Raw genomic sequence first — 23,715 nt, forward strand, 5'->3', positions numbered from 1 at the left:
ACACAATTGCCTTTCATCTCTTCCCAGAAATTTCATTAACCAGAGAAGATTAAAACCCACATCACAGAGGAACAGACTCAAAATTAAATATCACATCTAGAGCCCAGATGGACTTTGTCTCAAACTATTGTTTGTTCTTATGTCCCATGATAATTATTCAATTCCCAAAGAGAATTATCTACCAATCGTTGTCTAAACATTGGGATTATTCATTCCCCCTAAAAAATTATTTACTTCTATGTCCACGCTCATCTACCCATCCCCAGATTATATACGCATCTGTGCCCCATGAGGTTACTGAGCAATTATTCTGCAATTCCCCATGCTATGCATGTCATAACAAATTTCTATGTCTTTCTCTTCTATTAGTCTACCTTTTGTCGGTTTCTTTTCAGCAAACCTTCAAAGGATATAGTGGGAAACTTTCCCTCTGCCCCTACAATTATTCTTGAATACCTTTCTAAAGCCTCCGTAATCACAGGAGACAAACACATAAGATCAGAGTCAAGCAGCTGAGAAGAGAATAAAGTATACTTGCTTAGAAATGCCAAAGAGCATGGGTCAGAGCACCTTGGGAAATGAGTATCACCCAGTGATCCTGAAGACACAGGGACAGTAACTTGAATTTGTGGCTGTTTCTTGGAACAGAGTCTGAATCAGAGGGAAGGGTGGATCTTATGATACTGAGATTGATATTTTTGTTTTTGTTTTCTCTCTCTTTATCCCCTTTCCTCCATACCTCTACCTAAGAAGAGAGTAATCAGTAGCCCTAACCTGTCACCAGGACACATTTTGTTGAACAACAGATTCCCGGAAGAAACTCCAGGTAACAAAGGCAGATAAGCTGCACATTTTTCTTCTTTGATAATAAAATCATTATTTTTGTTCCCTTAAGGACTATCTACTTACAGTGGAATTTAACATATAGTTTAATTTTCTTATCTAATCTTCCCCTTCACTTGACTAGCTTACATTTTCTGCCCTATTTAAAATCCCTTGTAATTCAAATGGCAGCAGCCTGCTTACAAAGGCTGAGCGTATTGACAACTCTGAAGGAGGGAAAGTTTGGGTTTTTTTAAAAACATCCTCTCGCCCCTTAGTATCTGCTACCTCCTGCCCCTATACACATTCATATAAATTTCAGTTTGTATCTCAAGTGGGCGCTGTCCTCCTGGATCTTAATTCCTAAGGAGTTGGTTTATTACATGTGATTCACCCTATCAGCTGAACTCTCTGTTGCCCTCCTTTAGTGAATTACTCTTTGTAAAGAGCTCAGAATATGAATGTTGCTATAGAAGTGCTAAGCATCATGATTTCATTGCCCTATTTCAGTTCTTATTGGAATAAAGTATCACCATAATTACCAGCTTTTTGCATTTGTAACTCAGGAGGGGGAGACATATAGCAGTAATACCTTTAGTAGTTCCATTTCTAAATTTCTGGAGAAGCCACTGAATCTTGTAGTGAATTCCTGGGATCATTCTCCAGGTTCATACAGCAACTAGCTGTATGAAAACAAACTTCCTGAACATAAATCATATATAATAGGAGAATTTTCAATAGTAGATTAAAATGTTTCTGGAATTTTTACTCAACTGCCTTAGGTTTCTGGCTTTAATTAAATGATTATATGAATCAGGATAATCATTTAATTACACTAAGTCACAGTATTTTCACCTATAAAATGGGTGAAACATTTTGTTCATTGAGTCCAGAGGATCATTATGAGAAGAATCAGGTTAGGTAATATACTTAAAAACACTTGGTAGCGTCAAAAAGACTGTTTTAATATTTATTATTTTATTTTTTATAAAATAAAGGAGGAGATTAAATTTCTAGAACAAGAACATGTAATGGAGACCTTAAGAAATGTAAAATATGCTACTTAGAATTTATTTTTCTAGAGGTGAAATGATAAAAGTGACTCTGGCCCATAATTATTGACTCGAAAAGCAGAAGTCCCCTCTGGTTTACATTAGGTAGAAAGAATTTATAATGGGCCATTGGGACAAATAAAGAAGATGGTAAAAAAAAGGAAGAAATAAAAGATTACTCAGAGGCCAAATTTAAGGGAAATAGAGAAGAAAAATGGCACAGACATGAATAGGGAAGGTGGGAGAAGTGCCAAACTGAGAGGAAAGAGGAGAAATGCAGCGTTGACTTCTTAGGGCCAGTAATGATCATGGTTGTTGTCCTTTCTCTCATCAGTAAGTTTTATATTTGGTTGACTCTGGCTGAAAGAAAGGTAGAATTGCACCATGGTTGAAAGCGTGGGCTTTGAACTTAGACTTCCTCTGTTCAAATCCTGATACTTATCAGATGTGAAAGAGTTATGTTCTCTCAGCACCTCATTCTCCCATTTTCTGGATTCTGTTGGTGCTAATAAGAAGTCACCTGCTTTTTCTTACCTTTTGAAGATTCATTCTCACCTTTCCCCTCACGCTTAGATCTTCTCTTTGTCTTTGTGTTCTCTAGTTTTATTAGACAATATGTAGGAGGGGGTGTCTTGGGATTTCTTGTAATATATTGTGTTTGAGGTTCTTTGGATTCTTGAATTCATAATTCCTAAGAATCCTTCCTTTACTTTTCAGCTTATAAGTGCATTAATGAAATAGATACATAGATAGATAGACGGGTACATGGATGAAAAGATAGGGAGAGGATAGATAGATGATAGATAGATTTCAAGAGGTTTCACTGTTTTCTACTAGCTGCCTTATTATTATAAACTTGGAAACCATCTTGTTCTATATCCAAGCTGAATATCACCACTACCCTTCCGTATCACCACCAGGAATTTCGAATACACAGAGAACCCAGATGGCCGTGGTGATCGTATCTTCATGACTCTGTTTATATTTTCACCTTTTCCCCACTCTCTGGCAAACACTAATTCAGAAGACTTTGAAAAAAATCAAAAGTAATTTCTCTTCAAGAAGAAAAAAAATGAATTTATCCAACCGTTCAAGAGATGAGGGTAAGTTTTACCTCCTGGGAAGAGGAAAAGCTGAGGTTCAACTCTGTTGAGCAAACTGTTACCAACAATTGGTGTGATTTTTCATAAGCAATTTATCTTCCTTAAAATTTCTGATCTTCTATCTCTAATATGAAGGGATAGAACTAAAAATCTTGAGACTTCACCATACTTTTAAAAATTGTATAAATCTTGATTATTAAGACAATGCCTTTAGAAACAATTATTGCACATTCAAACCACTTAGGAGATACTGCTGCTGACAAGCCCATGTGAAGAAATAAGTTTAGTGGAAGATTTCAGAGCACTTACTACGAATGTGGTCTATGGATGCTCATCCAGTCACTACTGGTCTTACTTTGGGATCACAGGGCATATGTTCCAGGCTCTGCCCTTGTCCTTTTGTATCCAGGCATTTCTAAATCTAGTAGAAAAAAGTTATGGCACAAAAGGTATTGAAACCATGTTGTACCAAGTGTTCAGGTAAAAGGCCTCACCCCACCTATTAATGCATTGAATGTTATTCCAGATATAATTATAGATTCAAAATTTTACTTAGAAATATGTAATCTGTAACCAGATTTTGCCTATCTCATCAGTATGTACTCATAAATGTCAATAATCAACAATTTCAAATGATTTACACTGAAGGCTAAATCCCTTTCAGAAATTATGAGGAGCTAAAAGATTGATAGCTCATACATATGGAGAGGTCAGACTCCACATAGATCCCTAATAAGTTTACAACCCCAGATACTCAAGTCTTCTTTTAATGAAGACATAAACCTCACAGAAATGTTCACGCTTACTGGTAGGCCTGTTTTCCGTTCTGCCATTTTGCTTCTATCAGCCTTGTTTCCCAGACTGATTATTAAACATATCAAATTATGTTACTGTACTGTGGCCCCTCCATTGAGTTGCCATTTGGGATTTTGTTGGAGTTTGTGATGAAGCATGCTCACAAAATACCATTTGATGACTACTGCCCCTACTACAGCAAATGAGAAGCAGGCAAGACACATTTGGGAATTTCTTCTAAGACTATAGGTAATTGTATTGCCACTTAGACCCTGTTAGTTCAAAGCACACCCAGGAAGCTCAGTGGGATTTCTTCACTTTGTGGGTTTCAGGAACAAACCCAAAATGGAGGTAATGGTCAATATTTTAATCATTTACTGCGATTGTATAAGCAACAGGTTAAAACCAGAGAAAGTTTTGACTCCCCTCATTTTATTCTCTTTCATGGAAAAAAACGCCTTTTGAGAGTCAGGTAGACCAGCACAGACGTGAGAGGAACAGCCACAGGGGTGGAGGAGAACTAAGGGAAGGCAGTGAAGGAGGAGCAAATGCCAAGTAAAGTAAGAACTAAACAATGATTCTATGATTTAGCAACAAGTTTATTGCAGGTTATTTTAGGAAGGGCAGATTTAAGCAGGTTTGGTAAATACTTCAAGAAGTTCTCAGATTACATAGGAGAACCAGCTGCTGAGATGAAATTAGAGACTTATAGCCATGGGCAGTAGGGTGCAGTAGAAAAGACCCAGGTGTCAGACTTAGGACAGGATTATAAGACCTGCTTCTAGAGCAGCTAATGCTGTTAAATCACAGAGTGACCTTAAGCAAGTCATTAACACTCACTAAGCCTTTGAGTCCTCGTCAGCCACAGTGGGGGTCTTTGTCTCTCATGCCAATGAGATGCAAGGTTGTTATTTAGAGAACTTCGTGCATGGAAGCCAGTGATGCATGCTGAGAGGATGCCAGGGCACTAGGAGGAGTGCAAAGGTAAAGCTGAAAAGGATGTAAGAGAATAGGACTTACATAGAAGAAGGCTGTGTAAGCATATGCTAAGAAGAAATAATGGAGAAAGAAAAAAAAGGAACTTAAAGTAAAATTTAATAAAAGGAAATGAAAAGACTAACACCAAAAAAGAACGTGCCCAATAAAACTATAAAGTCAACAGCAGGAGGAGTAAAATGATGGCAAGTAAAGATACATTATGTGCAGAAGGGGTTCCTGTGTGTGTGTGTGTGTGTGTGCATATAGAGTATGTAAAAGATATATTACACATCACATGTTGTATATAATATGTACATAATATAATCTACACTATACTATAATTACATATTATATGTAATGCATAGGAGAATTAAATGAGATACACATATTCATTCACACACATAGCACTTGATTCATTAAAGATGTTAAGAAAATGCAATTGTCTACCACTAATACTACTTATCACATGATCTGGAGCCACTCACTTAAAAATGAAGTCTCCATTTTTTAATTTTAAAAATGCATTTAGCTATTATGAGTACTAAGATATGCACACACACAAACATACAAATACATGGACACTAAATAAACTACCTGGCTGACCAACACTGTTTAATAAATAGCCTTAACTGTCATATATAATTATCATTGTTACATAGTAAAAATATTTTTAATAGTAGGAGATATTCACGGAAATGCTAAGTAATTAGGATAAGAGAGAAGAGTGGAAGGGATGTAGGAAGAATTAAGAGATGACAGATTGAAAAGCAAGAAAAGAGCTGAATGAGTATTCCTGCAGATGAAGAGGAAGACAGTATAGGCATATTGAGAAGTGGGAGGTATCATTTCATAGGAAGATTTGTGGGAAACAGTGACACCAGAGATAAGAGCAGAGGCCTAGGGAGAGATCACACTGTGAGAACCCTGATTATTAATTCTATTGGGTATATTAAGGGACATATTTGCTGTAATTCAAAATCTACGATGCAAGAAATTTGATACGAGCATTGGATGAGATGATACATTGAATTTATTATAGAGAAGGTGTCGAAAGTATGAAGGACCAATACTATTCAGAGAATTTTGTGATGATTCTACTGAATAGGCCAAGGCTAAAGACCCTGTTCACTAATATGAGGATGAAACAGTGCCTATGGGCAATTTTTGTTTAAGAACTAAAATCAGTTATAGCAGTGCAGAGGACATCTAAAGATCAGCTACTGATGAAACTCAGGAAATCATTTAAGTAAAAGGTACAATAAAGTAAAGGTTTTAGATCTGGAGAATAAGTACCATTTGTATAACGAACTCTGGATAGCTTCTTGGGACAAAAAGGACACATCTATCCAGACTACACAAGAAAATAAAATAATAAAAAGGGGACCAAGAACAAAAGACTGACTCCAGAACTTTGATGGGAAAAAAATGTCCATGGAGCTGTAGCATCTGCTCAAATTAATACAGAAAAAGATGCTCAGGGTGTTGTTAACATATTCACACAAGTGTCCCTTCCTTTAATAGGCATCTTTGAGACCCTGTCTCATTTTGAGTTCTGGTTCTGTGATAATCTCTAGGGATAAAACCCCTTTCCAAATAATAACAAATGACAAATAACAAATAACAAATATCTTATTTACATAAGACATAAGATATCTTATTTACATAATATCCTTACATTTAAATAAGATAATGCTTACATTTAATAACCCCACAGTGTACTAATAATGTACCACTAAAAACAGCTTCTGGGGGTATTAAAATATAGGAGGGAGGATAATGAGGATGAAGTGCAGCTTGTGAAATGAAAGAGGGAAAAAAGTGAGAGACAAATGGAAAAACCCGAAGAGTTCCGGCAATGGAGAGAGCACTCTCATATCTTTCCAAAGAGGTAGTTGCTCTGAAGGCTAAGTATAAGGAACTAAGAAAACCCATTTATAGAAGTCAATAGATAGTGCTGCAGTCTTGCCAACGCACCACAATGTTTTAGTCTTGTTGTCTAAGGTAGTACATGGAGTTCTTTGTCTCATGACTAAGAAAATTAAGGAGCATGGACACAGGGTGAGGTTGGAGTGAAAGTTTAATAAGAGAAAGAAGAAAGTTCTCTGCGGTGTAGAGGGGGCCCAAGAGGGCTGCCCACTATGAGGTTGGGTCCAGGGTCTTTTATAGACTGGAAGAGGAGGAATGTGCTGACTGGTCTTCAGGCTGTCTTGAAGAAAGCACTACTCAGCTTGACCTGGGACCTTGGTCGAGGACCAATCACGGGCTGAAGTGAAAGCTTTGCCCAGGACTTTGGCCCAGGACCAATCAGAGGCTGTAGTGATGATTCATAGAGGCTCAGCCCATAGTTTAAAGTATGCCCAAAAAAGAAAAGGAAGGGGCCCACCACAGCCCATTATGTACATGCCTACAAAGGGTGAAGAGACTGTCTCCTGGAACCCCTCTGGTTACCCAAAAGATAAAGGCATTTCTATGTTGGGCCTTGTTTCTTTAACTGAGTGGCTGGAGGTTTCTGTAAGTTTCCTTATCTGAGTGAGCTAGAGGTTCTTCTACCTATTTAGCTACCAGTGTGTTTCAGGCACAACCCCTGTGTAAGTTTATTCACTCAGATGTGGGGATGAGGCACTGACCTGTGGGTCAGGGGGCTCTCTGGGGACATTTTTCTTTCTGTCTACCTAAGGCAAGCTAGCAAACTCCTCTCAATAGCAGGTATAAACAAAATGAAAGCAACTGGACTAAAGTATATGGAACCAGGTAACAGAAAGAAAAGAGTAGAGGAATGGGTAAATCGTAAATCTCCCACACAATGGGAAGAGGTAGGAATAGAGAATGTAAGATGTCTCATTTATACAGTTTACACAATCAACATTGGGGAATATGATTTAAAAAATAATTAAATGTCAATGGATCAAGACAATTGATACCTGTGCCAGACATAAGAACAATTGTGCTTAGTTGCTTTTACTTAGAATATTAGGTGATAGTGTCTCATACAGCTCAGACATCATTCATCATCTTATGTCCCACAAAGTCTGGAACAGGTGTCACTTTATGATAAAATGTACATAATGAAGCTAGTCTGTCAAGACTCAAGTTCTACTTGACTAGCTGTGTGATCATGGGCAAGCTTTTTAACCTTTTCTTCTTTACTTACCTCAGATATAAAATGTGGAAAATAGTTGCAAAAAAAAGCACTTAGGATTATGTTCACAATTAGATTACCTGTGTAAAGAACATAAAATGCTTCTGACTTAGTAAATACTCCAAAAATATCAGCCATTCTTATTAGCATCATAAGTACCATAATAAATAATTGGTTCAGAGGTGTAATAATGCCAGCAAGGACTTAGTTCTTCATAACAATTTATTCTGCTAGTCTGGAGCTTAGCAAAATCTCCCTGTGGTCAAGGAAGCAGTAGTTCTAAAGTTCATTTCTTCAAAAGATAATGGCCAGAAACCAGAAGAGTGGTAGTGTCTGATTATTTTCCAAACATAAATCAGGGGATACTCCTCCCCACCTTCTCTTGTTATTAGAGAAAATGGTCTCTCCCAGAAACTTCTCAGATGACTTGCTTATGCTTCTCTTTGCCTAGACATGGCTTATCGATCATTCTTAGTTATTAGGGAGGTCGGGACAGCAAGAATTTGGCATTTTCAGCACCATTTTGGAAGACGGACTCTTTCATTAAGAAGTAAAGAAGATGTAAATGATTTTTAAATTGTTAGGCATCAATGTCTACAATATTTTGAAATATAAAGCGAAAGTCTTTTATCATAACTATTATTGATTTTTAAGAATTCGATAAGATTCTTGAATAAGTTCGTGTTGCATTTGAAAGAAACCTGCAAATGTGATGAGTAAAACAGAGGTTGCGCTGAGTGAAGTAGATATTTTAAGCTACAGAAATATACAGAGAGTATAGATCAAACAAAGGTGAGGGGAAAAATAAGGAAGAACGAGGGAAAGTTGTGTAGATAGGGTGAAGGTCAAAAAAAGGAAAAGATAAAGAAAGGTGAAGTCATTATCTATGAAGAGCTTAGAGAACCCAATCATAGTGCAACAGAGCAATGTTGGATTTGAGATGAGAACTTATTAGGTTAAAATATTGATAAAATTATTTATTTATGGTAGGAAGAAAAACCTATGCAGTAAAATATAAAATTATAGATTCGTACTAGAAAATCTATTTGAGAAATTTAAAAAATCATCAAACATCAAATATGTTGTTGATGAAGCAAAAGTGCTGCTAATTTTATGGCATCGTAAAAATCTCTGAAGGAACATAAAGAATGATTTTGAATTGTTTTTGCAGTTGTATGTGGAAACAAGTGAAATTCCCAGGACATTAAAATAAAATAGATTAACCATTATATTTTATGGCAATAAAAATTAGAGATTAGAGACAACAAATACTAATAAAAATTCTAGAAACTCTGAAAAGGCTAAATGTTGGATCAAAAAGAGGTGGGATATTTCTAATTATTGGTCCCAAGATAAGTCAGGTGACATATAACAAGAGGAAAATGGGATAGGCATTTATTTACAAGCAGCCAGCTTTTATTTGGTAGATAATTTTTCATTAATATTTCATAAATGTAAAGTGTGTCAGAGGAGCTGGTGTGAAATGTTCCAAATCTGTGTGTGTATGCCAGCCTGAAAATTTCATGGGACCTTTTATTGTATATCTGTAGACCTTCTTATCAAAAAAATACATTTGATAAAAGTACAGTGAAAATATTTCGAAAGGAGCCATGTGGCATAAGCTAGAATGAGCTGTAGTTTATGCACAGTGCATTAGAACAGAGATAGGAGTAAAGCTGTTCCTCAACCTCAGCAGTACTGAGATTTTGGAACAGATAATTCCTTGATATAGGGAACATTCTGTGTATTATGGTGTGCATTGTAGCATTCCTGTTCTTTACACATTCGATAGCACCACTTCCTGGCTGTGGCAAAGAAAAATGTCTCCAGATATTTTCAAGTGTCATTTGGGGAGCAAAATTACTCCCAGATGAGAATCAGTGGGATAGAGGAAAAAGGCTACCATATAATAATGATACAGTAAAGGAGAAAATAAAGAGGAGAGGGGAAAAATCTCAAATACTGTAATAGCAAAATGGATAGAAAAGAAGGAATGATGAATACAGAGAAGAGGAATAAGAAGAAGGAAGAAAATAAGGAAAGTGAAGAAGGAATATGGTAGTCTCAGAGAAAAAGGACTTAAGAGAAAATACGGCATGTATAATAAATGAGAACTTCTAGAAAATATTTTTTAAAGTAAAGTTGTAAAGAAAAGTTGAGAAATGAAACAAAGAATAAAGGATAAAGTGAAAATTATATTAGGATATTATGTAATATCATTGTGTGTGGTAGGCATGGAGTGTGTTTTCTTTTTTTTAACATGTATTATGCTTCCATTAGATTTTAGGTCAGATTATAAAGGGGAAATTTAATACATATGGTCCTATGAAATATTAGGATACATTTGGAAAACATCTTAGGGATCACCTATAGGAGAAAAAGGATAAAGCATAATATTTAGATTTATTTAATATTTAATACTTGTGATTTTACCTTGAATATGAAAAAGAATAATAACTAAGATTCTCCTTACCCCTGATAGGGTATACCCGTCCCCCATAAGAAATAGTAGAAGACTTAAAGGTTTTTAAAGTGTTGAGGGAAATAGAAGAAATTGAACAAAGCAGAGATACCACATATAACATATAATCACAGCTGGATCCAGCCAAATGCTGGAAAGACTGTGGCCATCCATTAGAAGATAAGTCTTTGGTTTCCAAAGCTACCTTAGTTTAAAAATTACACCTAAGTTCAAGTAGCAAAAATTATTTTAAAAAGAGAAAGTGGTCAAGTCCCCATTACAGGAAAAGAGGAAGATGAACTATCTTTAGGGCAGACTATCTGTGAACCACTGATGCACATATGTTAGTAAGAATCTGGAAGGAGCCAGAATGGTGAACTATTATTGCAAAAGCATAGGTGAGATAGGTGAGGAGAAGCAATAACTTTGAGAATATTGTGCCATAAAAAATTGATATGCAATGACTGTGGAAGTTTTGCTGGTTTCCTTCAATGAAATAAGAACTGAAAATATGAATGATAGGTAAATATCCTTTATAACAAAAAAAATTATGAGAATCAAATGAGAAAAAGGATGTAGTAGTGTGCTAAGTTGAATGAATGATTTGAAAAAGATATATGCTGTCATCTAGAACTCTAAACTCTCTCTTGTGAACTCTTAAAATATTCTTTTTCATACCTGCAAGACATACATGACACATACAGGTGTCTCGTGAGGCAGGAAAAGACAGGATGAACAGGCCTAGAGATTTCCAGTGACCCTCTATCTACAAGGCCACACAAAAAGGTGCAAAAGAAATGAAATGCCTGAGAATGTCTCATCATCCCTAAATTTCTGCACACATATACAGAGGCGTAATTATTAATGATAGCACTAACAAGTAGTGTTAATCCCACAATCCTCCACAAACCAGATGGAATGACTTCTGGAGGTCACAAATTGGTTTCCTATCACTGTTGTCTTGTATTTCTGAAGAGAGTTCTCCAAACTAACATTAATATTGACAGAATTTTCCAAGGCACCTAGATTAGCCTCCCGGTAAACAGAAATATTGTATCATTCACTTTATCATCACTATTGCAGACTACCGCTATACTAAGCATGAAGTGGGTATTCAAATATTAATTTTAATATTAATTTAATACATAATATTAAAATTAAAATATTAGACTGAAATGAATGGAATTAAACTGATCAGAAGAAATACACATAATGAAAATTGAAACAGTGTATTGAGCCACAAGAATTATAGTTTTGCATTGGCAATGGGTTAAAAATAATTGTGCATGAACTTAATATTCTCAGAAATGTAGGGAAAGTGAACCAAAAGTAAACAGTATGGTAAACACTACAGTGAAATAGTACTACTAAACTCCTTTCTCTGTCATTCAATGACTCTTACAAGTGGTTACACATTTTCCTCTCGATATAATCTTTCATTTCACAATGCGAGTATTCTCTTTCAATCAAAGTTGACTCTCCCCTCAAACATACTTTGCATGAGTTTTAGCTGGCATTAGCTCTTGCTTGCAATGCCTTTCTGAGTACATGTATACAAATCTACTTGTCTTTCCAGGGAAGTCACTAACACCACTGTCTACATCCAGATTTTGTAAACTCCTGTAACTCTCAGATGTCTATAGCATGTTTAGTCACACACATATTTATTAAATACTGTATTATTCTCTTCCCTGTGTTTCAGTGTCGCCTTCCCTACTTGATTATAAGGTACTTGAGGATAATGCCCTCTTTATTACAGCCCAAGACTACTAACTGTTTAATAAAATTGTATTAATTAATTGATTGTTAGGTCCAAATTTTAAAAGGTGTGATCAATTATAACACCTTATTCTTCAGATAAAATCTACCTTTAGTTATCTAGAAAATTTAATCTTAAGAAGTGTACAAGTAGAGATTTTGACTCATGTATTTTGGTGATGAATATTCTGGGTAGATTTTAGTTTTTTAACATAAGAAAAAGGAAAGAAAGCATAGGCAAACAAATCCTGTTTTGGGTCTTTCCTCTTTTCATCACATAGAAAGAGTTGGCTGGCAGTGCTCAGAACCCTAGAGTCTGAGTATATTGTAAATACAGTCTAAAGCACACCCAAAGGATTCTCATATTAAAATGGAGAGTGTATTTTTTTTTTTTTAAAGAACTGTGCTCCCATAGCCTTCTATTGGAGCCTTCCACAGGAGTTGATAAAAGATTGTCATTAGTCCTAGAACCAAAGAATTTGAAACAGGGAGCAGAAAACCACAGGGCTAATACAGTTGGATTGGGATCTACAGGTGTTGCTGAAAATCTTAGGTATCTTCATGGTTGATATAAAACCAGTTCTATCTGTCTATGTCTATGTCTATGTCTATGTCTATGTCTATGTCTATGTCTATGTCTATGTCTATGTCTATGTCTATGTCTGTCTATCTAATCTACATATCTATTGAATTGTGGAAGTAGTATGTTGAAATAATTGAGTGAAGACATTTCAGATTTGAACTTAGCATATGAGTGGACTGAACCACAATATATTAGTGGAAAAACTATAGAAGGAAGTATCAGTTTATTTCTATTTACCTGTCTTTTGTCCCAATTTATCAGCTCATTAACAGTTCTCCTAACATTTGTGTTGGGGCTATCGTAAAACCCAACACTAACATTCTTTTTGTCACTTCTTTCTGGACAAAGCTAAGAAATTTGCCTGTAGACCAGGAATATAGCATCTGTCATGTTGTTCCCTTTTTCTTACCCTAGATTCTGTATATTGTGGCCCCAAGCTCCATAGAAAGAGCTTTCCAACTCACTGCTCTCGGCTTGCAGGCAATGGTGCATACTGTTCATGATCAAATTGAAGTTTTATTTGTTGCACTATTGGTTGTTTTGAAATAAGATTTGGGGAGAGTTGAGCATCCCTAGCTGTCTTCAACACACTGGGTAATCACGCCATTGCTCAGTAGGCTGACGATTTTAAATCTTTCAAAAAAATAGCTTCTCTCCTTTCTGCAGGTTTTCCAGGAACAATCTCCATGAAAACGACTCCTAATTTAAAGAAAACCAAGGCATTCCTCACCACTGACAAGGAAAATGGCTCTTTTTGGCCAAATCATAGAAATGAGCTTTCTTAAGTACATTGCACCTTTAAAAGCTGACATTATTGCCGCAAAGCCTGAATGGTACCTTGTCAGCATGGAATAACCAGACTGGGCCAAGTTGTCATTTTTGACAGGTCAGTGTAATGAGCAAAAGAACGCTGAGTTTGTCTAAAAGTTTTCACTCGCATCAGCAGGGTAGAGCTGTTTGAGGCGATAACAGCCCTACGTATGTGACTCATTAAATGTGTCGCATTATCAAACGCTGTGTCCCACACTATCACAGCCACCACATTTATGCTTTGTTTCCTCCCCCAAGTACCCTCCAGAAGTCTTTATATTTCTAATTTAAAATGAGTACACATTGCAGAGCTTTGAGGCACTGGATATTAGCTGTGCGTGATTAGATGAATGCCAAACGTTCAGTTCCTTTCAAAACACATCACAGAGATAAATACTAATCTAACTCAATGTAGACTTCTCTCTGGACATTTCTCCCCTATTTTCTGGAATTTCTTTGGTAACATTTTTGCCATTAAGAAAAGAGGGACAGAGAAGAAATAAATGGAACAAACAGGAATTGGGTAAAATTGACATCTGTTGGCCCTTCTGAATTACTGGTGACAGTTGATATACAGGGTGCCTATTTACCCATGCCAAGGAACCTGCACAAAGAGTTACCATTTGGATAGGAAGCACAAATGCAGAGATGTGAGATCACCTGAATTCAGATTTGTCAATAAATAGCAAAGCTTGAGGGTTCAGCTTCTTCCAGTGTACCAGCTAGCTGCGATGCCCTCTCTCGATCAGATGCATCAAACAACAGAAAACATTCTTCCCCCGCTTCAGAAAAATTCACTTAATGTTCGTGACTAATTAAATTCTCACTCTAGTCATGATTAATGTAACAAATAATTACAGCTTAGATCTAATATAGATACAACTAATTGTTCTGCCCACAGTTCATCATGACTAACAATTAAACACAGCTTTTAAAGCATAAGGAAGAACTGAAGAGTGACCTTCACCTGGCTTTGTAGCGTCTGTTCTCCTCATTTCTTGTTTCATGGAAAAAGGTTTTTTACTTGTTTGTTTGTTCACATTTCTCTTTTATTTGATGTTAGGCAAGCCTTACTTCTTTGCACTTCTTGCCACTGGTTCAACTTGTTGGATGTTGGAGTTAGCAACTGGATCACTATTAGAAAGTAGCAGAGGGAGGTTGTATCAACTGAATTTTCCCCAAGGCTCAAAGTGCAAAAGTGCCCTCCACATTGTCAGAGTGAAAGATAACAGGGAACTGTCAAAGCTCAGAAGCAAAGTAACAAACCTGGGCCATGTGTCTGTCTGCTTTGGTACCAGTAAGTCCCATCCCAGGAGACTTTTTTTTTTCTTTTATTCTGCAGCCCTAAAATGGAAGGGACTGCAGCTGAGTTGCTGGAAACACATTGGGGTGATCTCTGAATATACAGTCCACCACTGCAAGCATTCACAGAACCTTTTGGGGATTCTCACAGCTGTGGATTAAAAAAAAGTTCCTAGTTTTATTAAATATCTGATAGTATTAAAATTGATAACTTCCCCACATACTTTGGCAAATAGGGGGTGCATTGAATGCTCTACTGAAGATCTGCTTACACAATTAGTATATGCATTTACATATCTATCAACTACTTTGCCTTTCCTCAACAATTACAAAATTTCCTTTTTTTCAAGGAATATTAAGCATAAGTTATCTATATGAACTAAAACTCCATTAATTAAAATGCCCAGGGAATGAAACCTCAGGTATAAGTATGCTTCAAATAATATTTTTAATATGCTATTACTAATACTTTTTAAATATACAAGGCCAGTTTCCTGACTTGGTAGAATCTAGTAGACAGACTATTATTTTACTGTTTAAGAAACTAAAAACATTTTGGATAGATTTGGGAGCCAGAGATAGAAAATTCTATTTGTACAATTTATATAATTAATTTGATACAATTTTTCTAAATATATTCACAGCTATGTAGTAATTTATATTGTTTGAATATCTACCATGTGACTAGTTTTTGTCTAGTGATAGTGAGTCAATAATTTCTACTTTTTTTATCTTCACTGGATAAAGTATATGTAATTCTAGACAGCATTCGGTTAAACTAAACTCCAACTCAGGCCATGCAGTGCAAAGTTACTCACACAGCACAAAGCTAACACTGCAGACATCTGTCCTCCTCCACACTTTCAGTGCTTTGTTTTTCACAGCGAACTTTGCAATGACAGATTTTTTGTTTAACCAATAATTTTTGGCTAAGTTCCTCTACACATTTTAGATAAATTCTGTCCCCTGTAAGAACTAGTTTTGAAGAAACTGGTTGGATGCTAAAATTTAAGTAGTAACAATAATACTACTAGCCAGATACAGATGTGGTGTGTTGATCTGAAATTTCTTGGTTCATTCTTTTCAATGAATTCCACCTTTTTCACTCCATGTATGAGTTCCTATTCCAATTGCTTTCCAAGTCTTTCATTTCCTTTAGAATTCAGACCTTGTCTTACTCTAACCAATCTTACTACCCTTAAGCTCCAATAATTCATGTCAATAAGACTTGAAGGATGTGTTGTGCCGACAAAATGAATGGGGCAGCAAACTCAGAGAGCCATTGTGTCTTGCCATCTTTGTACCTGCAGGGGGCAGAGCGGAGTGCCAATGATCTAGGGGTGGCTGAAATATGTTCATAATGGATGAGTGGATGGATGAAAGAGTACTGCAGAAGGGAGTTTTGTGGTAGATATTTCCTCTGACCCCCATGGTTTCCATTAGTATCTTCCATGGTTAATTTTCTATGGCAACATTATTCTATGATAAGCACACAATTTCTCAGAAGCCCGCATTTTTAGAAACTTTAGTACATAGACAATCAAATTTGACAGGGTCATTTGATGGTCACAACCATCTTCAAATTTCCAAAGAGGACTGAATTTAAAAATAGACTCAATATGTAATTTTTATAATTCAGCCTTTTCTGTATAAAATTTTAAAAACAAATATGAATATTTACAGCCATTATTCAAACTTTCTAACCACCAAAGACACTCTCCTTATTTTATTGCCATATGACCCTAAATATTTGAGATGCCATCAGCAACTAATCAGAGCTTCTATCTAGTTTAAAAACACAAAAGACATTCATTATTTGTACAGTAAAATGATATAATTTCAGCCTCAAGTAAATTGACTCAAATGTACTTATTCTTTGCAGCTCCATCATGAGTAAATATATGATTTTTGATAGACTTCTTGAAATATTGAAAATAGCTCGTGAGTAGGATCCTCACCCTATCCATTATGACCTTGCAAGAATTTGAAGGATTCAGGGGCTCTAGGTTAGGAACATAACTTATAAAAGCATTAAATCATATAAAGATGGTATTTTATGTCAAATCTTTATATATATATATATATATATATATATATATATATATACACACACACACACACACACATATGGCTTACACACACACACACACACAGAAAATATTTCTTGGCTGCCCAAGGTGTGAGATTTTCTATGACCCCTTTATTTTTATTCTGTGTAAGCTCCTTTAAATTACTAAAACCCATAACAAAGACAAATTAAATTTACTCTAATTTTAGACATTACTGAAGAAATTCTGTAATCTTCATTTCATTTGGAAGCAAATAAATAATATTTGTGTCTTGACATATTTATCAGTTGTATGCTCATTTCAAGCTAGTTTTCTGAGAGACTTTAATTTATAGCTCCTATTATTTTGTTTTTCTTTTTAGATCTCAAAATGAATGTCATGCCCATGAAAACCACCAGACAGGAATCTAAAGTCTTGTGTTTTTTCCAAGTCCCTAAATCACCATGGGACTGGAGGAACGTCATCCATAGGAGCCTGGCTTTGTCAAAATATTGTAAGAAATGGAAATTAGAGGTTCCAACAGCAGAATAGTTACTCTACAATCACTTCATACCACAGGCTTTTGAAGACAGTAGTATCATGGCTACAATCTCAAAATGCTATTGAAAAATATATGATTCCTTTCTAACTTACAAAGCCTCTATTTCTTTCCCGAACTCTTCTCCTTTCATCAGACCCGCTGGTTTCACCCTTCGAATAAATTTTACATGTTGCTGAACTGTTTCTTTGTTCAGAAAAAAACACTCTCCTTTCCTTCCATAGTTTCTGCATCTTTCTAGACTTTGAAGCTCAGTTCAGTTGTCCTCAACTCTGCGACGCTTTCCTCAACCACATCACACTCCTGACAGTGCCACTGTTCGATTAGAAGTCTCCACTCACAACTGCCAAGAGGATCACCTGAGGAATGTGTAAAGAATAATCATGTTTGGGCCCAACCCAGGCCAAATATCTTGGCTTGGAAAATTAGTTTCAATGAGTTTTAAATGTGTCACAGTTGCATACAAGCTGAGTATCTCTTAATGAATTTTCTTGGGACCAAAAATGTGTTTCATTTTTTTTTTGGATTTTGAAATATTTGAATATGCTTAATGAAATATCTTAGGGATGCAGCACAAGTCCAAACAAAAAATTCATTCTTGTTTATAATGCACCTTATACACGTAGACTGAATGCAATTTTATCCATATTTTAAAATACTTTTGTGCATGAAACAAAGTTAGTGTACATTGAACCATCAGAAAGCAAAGATGTCACTATCTTAGCCACTCGTGCGTACAATCTGTGATTGTATGGCATCACCATGATTTCTGACTCTGAATTTATGTGCTATCAGTAAGCCAGAATTTCATTGTCCCTATTTATACATAAGTACTTAACAGTAAAATATATGACATGTCATTAGTACTGGGAAAAGATAATGTGTTCAGGGTAAATAAGCAGCACAGTAGCATCACCAGAATACCTGTATCAGCTGTTAAACAATAGCAACAACAAACAATGCCAGGCTTTCCAATCTCTACCTACAATATTGTACTTTGATTAAAAATTTACTGTACATGGTCTTCTATGTTTTCAGGTGAAAAAGAACATCAGATTCAGGGACCAGGAAGTGGGTCTTCTAGTGATGAGGAGGCATTCTGCTGGATAGCTTTTTAAAATGTTTTCTCCAGAACCATCTGCCTCATTAACAATATTTTTTTTTTGGAAATTTCTCTTTGATTTTATAAACTGACATAATTTCTTGTTCTGTTGGAAATGCATCCTTTCTGGCACTTCAATAAGCCCATCACAAATTTTTACCATGTTGTCTGTAGGTATATTTTCTGTAGTGTTAGCAATGTTATCTTTATCATCACTATTTTCATGATCACCTTGATTCAGAACCGTTTTGGTTATTTCATCAGCAGTCGATGAATGAACAACTGGAGCCTCATAATCAATGTAGAAAACTTCAATATCCACTTCCTGCTTACTGCCCGCTGAAGATATATCTTTTGCATACATAAGGAGGTCATATATCATTTTTTTCTCACTTGACATATGGAATCCTTCAAAGTCACTATCTTGTTTATTATTGTCACTGAACATAATTGCACACCAGAGGTTGTGCCAGACATGCACAACTGTGACCTTAGTCACTGTGTTCCAAGTATTAGCAACAGCATATAGGGCATCTTTTATGCTAAATTCCTTTTGAAAATCTTCCACACCCATACCTCGGTTCACTGCTGCTAACATGCTGTTCAAGAGAATGATTCTGTATTTATTCTTCATTTATCTAAAGATACTCTAGTCACATGGACGAATTAAGGAAGTTACATTTGGGGAAAAGTACATGGCATAAACATTATTTTTGATGAGAATTTCTGCTGGAGGATGAGCAGAACAATTGTCCAGGAATAACAAAATCTTGTAATACTCATCCATTCTAGCTTCCCTGCAGTGAGCACAAGCCGCTGGTACAAAATATGCATGAAACCAATCAGAAAGGATGTCCCTGGTGATCTATGTCTTGTGGTTAGCAAAATAATAGAGTGGTCAGAAATTTACTCTTTGAAAACAGTGTGGATGCAAACTTATTCTTATCACAGCAAGGTGACATTTATGTATGCCTGCTGCATTAGCATATCCTAGCACTGTTACTTGTTAGCATCTTTAGTTCCTGGGGGAACTGTCTCATCAGCTGTACTCTATGTCTTTTTGGAGCAATAATACCAAACAGAGAGAAAGCATTATAACTTTGTTGTTGTGTCAGATTTTTATCAGCAAACCTTGGCAAGCCTATCAATGAACTTTTCCACTGCTTCATAATCAGTAGATGCTTTGTCTCCGCAAATCTTTATAAATTTAATGCTGTGTCTTTTCTTTAGTATCTACAACCAGTCTGTTGAATATTCACAGTTCCCTTCAACTTTCAGTTCATGATAGATGATAGATCTTTGCTTGTTTCATGATCAGCGTACAATTATGTGGCATGTGTTCACTGCAATGCCAATGGATCCACTATTTAATACACATTCAAGATCTTCATTTTCACTTTTTGCAGTGTTTTTCTACTTTTCTTTTTGTCTTTGTTTTTATTTTTGAGATGGAGTTTTGCTCTTTTGCCCAGGCTAGAGTGCAATAGCATGATCTTGGCTCACCGCAACCTCCACCTCCCAGGTTCAAGCAATTCTCCTGTCTCAGCCTCCTGAGTAGCTGGGATTACAGGCATGCAGCACCAGGCCTGGGTAATTTTGTATTTTTAGTAGAGATGGGGTTTCTCCATGTTGGTCAGGCTGGTCTCAAACTCCAGAAATCAAAGTGCAGGGATTATAGGCATGAGCCACTGTGCCTGGGCTTTTCTATTTTTTTTATTAACTTCTGTTCTTCACTTTCAGCATAGAACTTCAAGAGTTTATTCTTCTGCTTATTTAAGTCCCATATAGTGGTCATTCTGATACCAGATTCTCCTGTAAGATATTTCACACTTACACTGCTGTCTGGTTTCTCCAACAGCTTGGCTTTCTAGGCTATAGATAAATATAAATGCTTTCTCTTTTTCTTATCACCATTATCCACAGAGGTATCTTCAGGCCTTTTTGACATTTTCAGTGATATCTTCTCACCACAGAGCAGAGAATAAGCAGATGAACACAATAAGTAATTCACGTAGGTGGGGCAGTGTGGGGCACTGCCCATGTGGGGCATTGTGGGGAACTTGCCATTGGTGCATACAGCCCACACACATGCCATTTATTCCCCTTTTTGGATATACTTTGTGGGGAAATATGGGCATGCATGAAAAACACATGTTGCAGGTAAAGGGGGCTGGAAGGGTTTTTCTTCCCTTGAGGACACAATAAGCTGTGTGTTGTGCTTCTGCATTTTGACTGATACTCATCATATGACGTCAGGTGGGGAAATTTCCATTTATGGTGTCATTTTGACATTCAATTCATTTCTACTTCTAGAGCATTTTGGATTTTAGATTTTCAAATTAAGGATGCTCAAGCTGTACAAAGTGTAGCTGAGACTGAATTGCACTGATCCATACTAATTTTAGATGCACCTATAAGTTGAGATAAGCAGATCTCAGCAATGATGTCCTACATAACCTAGGGAAAAGGAAAGTTCATCTGGGCAAAATGGTGTAAAGAATCCAGAGCTTTACTTTCTTTTCTGTTTTTCTCGCTGTCCTTTTTTTCCCTCTGTTTCCCTTTTTCTTCTCTAGCAGCACTGATGCACCAATAAGTCCCTCTATTCCTACCCAAGAATACAATAGAAAAGCACTTAAAATTCAATATTCTATAAAATGTTTTCCAATTTTGAAATCTGGTGATTTATTTTTATATCTATAATGTAGTCACCAAATACTAAAAATTTACCAAAAAATAAAAGGACAAAATACTGCCTGAGAGCTGTGCTGATTCCACTTTCCATCAAGGCCAGACAATCTCGTGCATTTTTGTGCCTAAGCAGTTATCATTCTGTGTCCACATTCCAAACTCATCAACAAAGTTGTAAGGCCTTCTGGGCAAATATAAGGTATGATTCCCCACATAAATCTTAAACACTAGCACATAAAGTAGGCACTCAACTCTGATTGAAATGTTGATAAAAAATGTTATAGACAACTGTGATCAACTTACTGATTGTGCTATTCTTTGCTTATTATCTGTTCCTCAATATGAACCAATGGTTCTAAACCTTGTGTACATATTGGAAACACCTAGAGGGTTATAAAAAAATACTCTATTACCCAATTATTTAAATGCAGAATCTCGAGTCCTGCTCAAAAACAAATGAATCTGAGCTCACCTTTTAAAATGGTTCCCAAATAATGCTATATCCTTCAAAGATCAAGACTGGCTAGAATCTAGAGTGACAAATAGTTCTCAAATTTAATAATGCATTAGAATCATCTGGAGGTCTTATTAAAACACCAAGTTGCTTGTCTCCTTCCTCAGAGTTTCTAAGTCAGTGGGTATCAGAATGCTACCTGAAATGATGAGGATTTTCAGGATGAAACCTGAACATTTGAATTTCTGACAAATTCACAGGTGATGATAAATGACATAGCTTGAATATTTGTCCTTTTCCAAATGTCATGTTAAATTGTAATTCCCAGTGATTGAGCTAGAGCCTTGTGGGAGGTGTTTGGATCATGGGGGCTGATCCTTCATGAATCGTTTGGGTGATTCTCTTGGTAATAAGTGAGCTCTCATTCTGAGTTAACATAAGATCTGGTCATTTAAAAGTGTATGGCATCTCCTTCTCCAGTGTCTCTCTCTTTTACTTCTGCTTTCACTAGGATGTGTCTGTTCCCACTTTATCTTCCACCACGATTAAGTTTTTTGAGGCCTCTCCAGAAGCCATGCAGATTTTGGCACAATGCTCCCTGTAAACCCTGCAGAACTGTTAGCCAATTTCTTTATAAATTGCCCAGTCTCAGATATTTCTTTATAGGCATGCTAGCACAGCCTAATACAGAAAATTGGTACCAAGGAGTAGGGCATTGCTAGAAAGATAACCCAAAAATGTGGAAGCAACTTTAGAACTGGATAGCAGAGAGATGTTGGAAGAGTTTGGAGGACTCGGAAAAAGAAAGGAAGATGAGGGAAAGTTTGGAACTTCCTGGAGACTTGTTTAATGGTTGTGACCAAAATTCTTGTAGTAATATGAACAGTGAAGACCAGGCTGATGAGGTCTCAGATGGAGATGAAGAATTTTTTAGGAGCTGGAGCAAAAGTCCCTTTTGTTACACCTTAGCGAAGAACTTGGCTGCCTTGTGTCCCTGACCTAGGGTTCTGTGGAACTTTAAACTTAAGAGTGATCATTTAGGGTATGTGGTGGAAGAAATTTCTAAGCAGGAAAGCATTCAAAATACGGCATGGCTGCTTCTAATAAACTATGCTCATTCGTGGGATCAAAGGAATGACTTAAAGTTGGAACTTATATTTGAAAGGGTAGCAGAGAATAAAAGTTTGGAAAATTCACAGTTTGGCCATGTGTCAAAGAAGGAAGTTTTTTTCAGGAGATGAATTCAAGCAGACTTGGAGCAATCACTTGCTAGAGAGATTTGCATAACTGAAAAGGAACCAAGTGTTGATAGCCAAGGCAATGAGAAAAGCCTGCAAAAGCATTTAAGAGATCTAAGAGGCAAGCCCTCTCATCACAGGCCTGGAGGCCTACGAAGAAATAATTGTTTTGAGGGCCAGGCCAAGGACCTCACTGCCCTGAACAGCCTCGGGACACTGCTCCCCATATCCTAGCCATGCCAGATCCATCTGTGGCTCCAAGGGCCCAGGTACAGCTCGAGTTGCCACTTTGAAAAAGGCAAGCCATATACCTTGCTGGATTCCAAATAAAATATAAGCCTGCAAGTGTGCAGAGTGCAAAACTGGTGAACTTTTAGCAACCTTGGTCTAGATTTCAGAGAATGTATGGAAAAGCCTGCATGTCCAGGCAGAAGCCTCTTGAAGAGGCAGAGCCCTTACAGAGAACCTCCACTAGGGCAGTGTGGAAGGGAAAATGTGGGTTTGGAGGTGCCACATAGAATTGCCACTGGGGCACTGCCTAGTGGAACTGTGGGAAGAAGCCCACCATCTAATCAAGAATGATAGATCCCCCAGCAGCTTGCCCCCTGCTTCAGGAAAAGCTGCAGGCACTCAACTCCAGCCTGTGACAGTAGCTTCAGTGGTTGTACCCTACAAAGCCAGAGGTGAAGCTGCCCAAGGCCTTGGGAGCCCACCCCTCACACCAGTGTGCCCTAGATATGGGATGTGAAGTCAAAGGAGATTATTTTGGAGATTTAAGATTTGATGATTGCTCAGCTCCATTTTGAACTTGAGTGGGGACTAT

Source organism: Symphalangus syndactylus, chromosome 1, assembly GCF_028878055.3.
Source record: "Symphalangus syndactylus isolate Jambi chromosome 1, NHGRI_mSymSyn1-v2.1_pri, whole genome shotgun sequence".
Classification (NCBI taxonomy): domain Eukaryota; kingdom Metazoa; phylum Chordata; class Mammalia; order Primates; family Hylobatidae; genus Symphalangus; species Symphalangus syndactylus.